Below are 6,000 nucleotides of genomic sequence, written 5' to 3' on the forward strand. Positions count from 1 at the left end.
TACTCAACTTTTTAATATGAAAGGGAGATATGAAGCCCCGTTGTACAGTTGTACAGTACAGAAAAAAAGTGCAGCATGTAACTGAACACACCATCCAGTAGTTAAAAACCACGATGAAAGCTAATGCCAGAAAGAGCAACTGTCTGCTACATTTTAAGTGGTACAGTGGTACCTCGTGTTACTACCTAATCTGTTCTGGAGGTCCGTTCGTAACAGGAAACCACTCGTAACATGAGGCATGCTTTCTCTAATGGTGCCTCCCACTGCTGCGCCACCAGCACGCAACTTCCACTCACATCCCAGGGCAAAGGTCACAACAAGGGGCATCTACTTCTGGGTTAGTGGAGCATGTAACCCACAGCATTCGTAAGGGGGACGGTACGTAACACGAGATACCACTGTACCTCTAAGATCTACAGTGTGGCTCAATTTGCCAGCAAAAGCTGTTAAAACATGTACACACTAGAAGACAAAGGCAATCAGAGAATCACCGTCACGGTATTATCATCTGGCAACCCGTTATACTTTACAGACTATAAATACGTATACATGGTTTGTAATATTCTCCAACTGCAACAATACAAAAAACACAATATGAGCACTACCCTGCACTTGTAAAATAACTTACTGAACAGTCTGAAATTTACTTAAATTCATAAGACCTGCCAAGCTGAGCTTTTACTAAAGCGGAAGTGACAAGTTTTCTCATGAATATGCCATTGACAGTAAATATTAATGGACTTCATGAGGCAAGGGCAGGGCATTCCAACTGCAGAACAACTTTTGATGAAATAGGTTGGGCATGCTTATTCACACATCCTAAAGTGTTTTTAGGATGTGTCAATAAAAAAACCCCACGTTTTTAATGGGACGCCATTAAAACCACAGCGCCCAGGACTTGCTGATCAGAAGGTCAGTGGTTCGAATCCCCGCAATGGGGTGCGCTCCCGTTGCTCGGTCCCTGCTCCTGCCAACCTAGCAGTTATTTGTGCTTCAGGGATAAGTGTTGGCAGGATGTGGGAAGATCCCTTCGTGGGTCTGCTAGAGGCTGAGCGCTTGACAGCAGTAGCACAGCTGCAGAATTAAGTCTGCTAGCCCCTGGCTATGGGCCCATCTTCCCTGACAAGTGGGAGGAATTTAGGTATCAGGACAGCCAGCATGTAGCCACTGCGAGTCTGAAGTCTATCAGTCTCCCAGATTGATGGAGCCTGACCAACGTGTCTTGATGTAGGCCCTGACTGGATAGATGCTACATATTGGCAAGTCTAATCTTGCTTATGTTGCATTATTCTGCTTACAGGCTGTTTCACTGCTTTTTATTATGCATGAAGTCTGCTACTTCATAAAAGCACTGAAGTTCTCTCCACTGATGTTCTTATTGCCACTGAATCCAAAAGAACACTTGCATTTGGCAAAACACAAGGTTAAGTCATGGAAAGGCACAGACAAGGATATTATTTTATTGATCTAAGCTCCAGGAAAACTAGCATTTAGCAACAACTCACAATAGTTTCAGAGTCGAATGCCCAGCGAGCATGGAGAATTACAACTGAACAGAGTAAGAGTACAATGTGCATCATAGACAGAACTGCTGGGCACCACAGGTGGGCAGAGTGCTGTGGTGCTCATCTCCAGCTCGCCGTCTTCTCACAGGCATCTGGCCGGCCACTGTGAAAACATGATGCTGGACTAGATGAGCCCTTGGCAGGCTTGTTTTATGTTCTTATACAGAAAATCCACTTTTAAAACAGAATGGCACAAAGGTGAAACAGAAGGCTAGTGAAAACACTGTAAACTTATATAGGATTTGTTTGAAGTAACTTTGCAACAACAACAAAACTAATTCCTAGACTGATAAAGGTAAGCTTACATAAGACACTTTTGAATTCCAAAGTTAACAGTTTGGTGACTAACACTACTGCTGGTTTTGTTTTGTTTTTAATTACTTGTCAAGGTTTCTAGACTGGCTGCAAACACAGAATGAACTCCAGATCAAACACAATGGGGTGCTGGTGCACTGAGCAAAAAAATGTGTTTGCCAAATATACTTTATTGCGCTTGATTCAGCTATATCAGTTGCAGTGATCTGCCTGTCCTTGAGCTGGATCCAGCCTTCCAAGCCTTCCCCAGGGACTTGCCAACCCCTCAACCCAATGTTACACAGCTCCTCTGGTGAAAAAAAAACCCTGTGCCAAGTAAAAATGGGGCAGAGCCATTTTCACCCCTTTTGAGGTACCAGGCAGTGAGTTTTAAACCTCTCTGCCCATCTCTGCACTACAAGAAGGAAGCAAATGGTCTCTTCCCTGCCCATTAGAGTAATGATCTGGAGAGTGGGGATAAGACAATAACCTGTTTCCTCAGCTGATCTGTCTATGGTGTGTAGTCTGTATGTTCAGTACAGTTCAATTCCCAAGTATTGGCCAAGGGTGAATGTGGAGCTCAGGCCAAAACAGGTTTGCCACACCTGAGCTATACCATAGCTTGAGCTACAGTTCATGAGGTGGGAGTCAGATAAAAGGCTGAGTATCACAGTTTCTCTTACAAGGCTGCATTTAGGACTGAATATACTAAAAATTATGATTAGACTCTCACAGCAGGCAAACACTGCAACAAATGCCTGGATTGACATCAGCTTCTGATTAATATTGTAGAGTTAAGAAAGCAGTCTTATTTAAAGCTGCATTGGAGTCCTACCTTCCTACCACAAAGTTCTAGTTTTGAAAAGCAAAACATGAAGTGCTGGGTTCTTCAGCCATATTCTTGTCCTGCAAAAAGTCTGTCCCTCCATAAAGCTGTTTGATTGTTCAGGTGGGACCATGTCTGTATTAAGTACAGTTTGAGTAAGCAATGTTCCTAGAACCCATTTCCATTTACTTCCTGCCATTAGAATAGTACAAAGGCACTTCAGTCTTGAGAATATACCATCACACTCAGGGCTCATCCACTTCCACTTGTTCTGTGCTTAGAAAGCATGGGTCTGAGGTTCTCATTTTCCCCGCTGCTTTCCTTGGAAAACCCACCGTTTACCACTGAATTGGGCAATCATCAATCCACAGGAAAAAATGACTGACATTTGTTCTGATTCAGCAGCAAACAGCAGGGTTTCCTGGGGAAAAGCAGCAGGACAAGCAGAAACGTGAAAGACCAGCATTGCTCTCCTGGCTTCCTAATGCTGCAGACTGCTGCTGGTTACTAAGACCTGAGAGGGCAGGAGGCAGGCAGTGGGCAGTGGCAAACTGGCTTCTCTGCTGCACCAAGCTGCACGCTGCCCTCTCTCAGTCACTCTCAACAATGCACAGGGTTGGAAAGCCAAGGAAGCAATGCCATTCTGTCCATGCCGCCTGTGGAAAGCATGGTAAGGGAAGGAAATAAGGGGAAAGGATTCCCAGAACAACTGCTTTAGTATGTTTAATCCCCATGGCTGCAGCTCCATCGAAATCACACATTGTGCATGCTTGTCAACTATTATTACAGTCTTCTCTGCGGAATCTCTTGGGCTGCTTTGCTGAACCCCAGCGTTTGGCAGAATACAATTTGAGATATGCTAGAATAACCAAATAGCCATTGTGACAATTGCAAAAGCAAGTTATCAATACCAGTTGGAATATGTACAGCTTACACAGTAACTACCAGACACCTATAGCACAAAATCATATCTACCACTTACTTGGAATACAGAGGTTTATGTGAGATATTATCTTTATCCGTTTACAGCGGGGGTGGGGGTGGGGGGGAGCTTTTTGGCCTACTGGGCCAGACCTTTATCTCCCCACCCTTGTGGATCGATTTTGAGAGGTGTGCGGGACCACTCATCTGTCAGTCATCTGACATAATAATTGCCTGATGTAAACAGTATTGCTTCTAATCTCACAAGGAAATGAAGTTTTACTATGGGGTGGTTTGTGCAGTTTCATGGGTTGGTCCATGCTCCAGCCCAGCAACACGTTCAGAAAACAAGGCGGCACCAAACAACCCTTATGAGATGAACCTAAGCAGCCCACCCACCCGCTGAAGAGGAATCTTGCTGGTCCTGCCCATCTATCTTGCTGACCATATGAAGCTTTATTCATTTTTATTGCTTGTGTTCAGGCATACAAGGCCATCAACTCCACAATGAAAAAAGAACAGGAGCACTGACAGGTGACAACCAGAAGTACTCCACCAGGCTGTATTGCATGTAGCCCATGATTAGCCCAAATATCACATCTGTTACATTGTGCCTTCCTAGCATAACTCGGGAAATTCCCACTATGAAGGTCCAGAGCACCACCAGCACCCGCAGAGGGACAGCCAGGACAAGGTGATGTAGAATAAATCTACAGACCATGGCGGCTCTCGTCGCATGACCTGAAGGAAATGAATACCTGTCCACAGACACCGTGGCAAACATGTCCATCTTGTTGTGAGCTGGCCGCCTTCGCTTTACCAATCCTTTCACCGCTGCCACCAAAATTAGATCAAGGATCAGAGCTGGGAGACAAGGTGAATAAAGAGGTTTCAGACATTTTAAGGAGCAACTTGGTAAACAACAAAGCTTAGAGACTGAATTTCTGTTATCTAACACCCATTTATCAGATGCAAGGAGATTCAGGACATAGTACTTTGATTTGCCTTTAAGGTGCCACAGAATTCATGGCTGGTTTCATACCAATATTACAAACTTACATTTGTTTCCTAGTCATAGTTCCCCAACCCTAAAATAATTTGAGTTCTGAGAACCTTGAGCTGCATGGACCTATTAAACAAAGTGACTTGTGTAGAATGCCTATACTAATCTCTGGGCATTACCAGGTGAATACATGAGGTAGCCTATTTTTTCCATATAACCCTAGTAAAATTATCAGTTGGCAAAAAATTTATCAGTTGGTTCCCTGTCTTTGTTATGTGAAAAATAACCCAAAATATCTACTATCCAATTTGATAGTTCTATTTTGCCCACAAGGGCTCAAATAGTCCAGAAAAGATCCATAATGTACTCAAATAATTTTTGAGAGCATCATTGAAAAGCTGCAGAAGAAACAGTCCAAAATCTGTATATAATGGGGCAGGGGGGAATCTTATATTTTAGATTTCATGTATAAATTGAATTGTTCATGGAAGTAGAAGAATTGTCTCTTTTCTACATTTAGCCTGTTAACTGACACTGATCAATGATTGATCATATCTCTGTTGCGGTAACATGCCTGGTTTAAAACAGTATGTCCCTGCTTAAATTGTTGTTACCACTCTAGCTGATGATATAGCCTACAGCCATTGTATTCCATGACAGCCATCAGTAATGAAAGACCACCTTAGTTATGAAAAAAGTCAAAAATTCATAATACAGTCGTACCTTGGATCTCGAACACCTTGCGAGTTAAACATTTTGGCTCCCAAACGCCACAAACCTGGAAGTGAGTGTTCCGGTTTGTGAAAGTTTTTTGGAACCCGAATGTTTGACGCAAATTCCGCTGCTTCCGATTGAGTGTGGGAAGCTCCTGCAGCCAATCAGAAGCCGCGCCTTGGTTTTCGAACTTATTCAGAAGTCGAACGGATTTCTGGAACGGATTCCATTCGTGAAGCAAGGTACGACTGTACAATGTTTTCTCAAATGTTTTAAATAATCTTAGAAGTAATTGTCATAGTTACTTCATTCAAGGGCAGGTGATTGTGACAATGTTGTATACTGTATTTTACCATGAACAGCATAACCATTCTCCATAAAGAGGACATGCAAGCGCTACGCAAGATTCCTGAGACATGCAGGACAACCATTCCAGAACTCTGCCATCCATTGTACACGTTCTCATGCCATCCCGTAAACAGGCCAGCACTTCCAATTTCTCCTCCACCTCTTGGGTTTGCCGTCACCCAAGGAGGATTACAATGCCATGTGTTTAGGTGCCATCTCAAAGAAAGGCTAAAAATAACCCTCAAAAAACAACCCAAATTCCTTCAGAACCTCCTCCTCCCAAAATTCCACCAAACTCATGTTGATCAATCCCTCCAAACCAATTTGCT

This window comes from Podarcis melisellensis (assembly GCF_964234715.1).
Source record: "Podarcis melisellensis genome assembly, chromosome: 6".
Lineage (NCBI taxonomy): Eukaryota > Metazoa > Chordata > Lepidosauria > Squamata > Lacertidae > Podarcis > Podarcis melisellensis.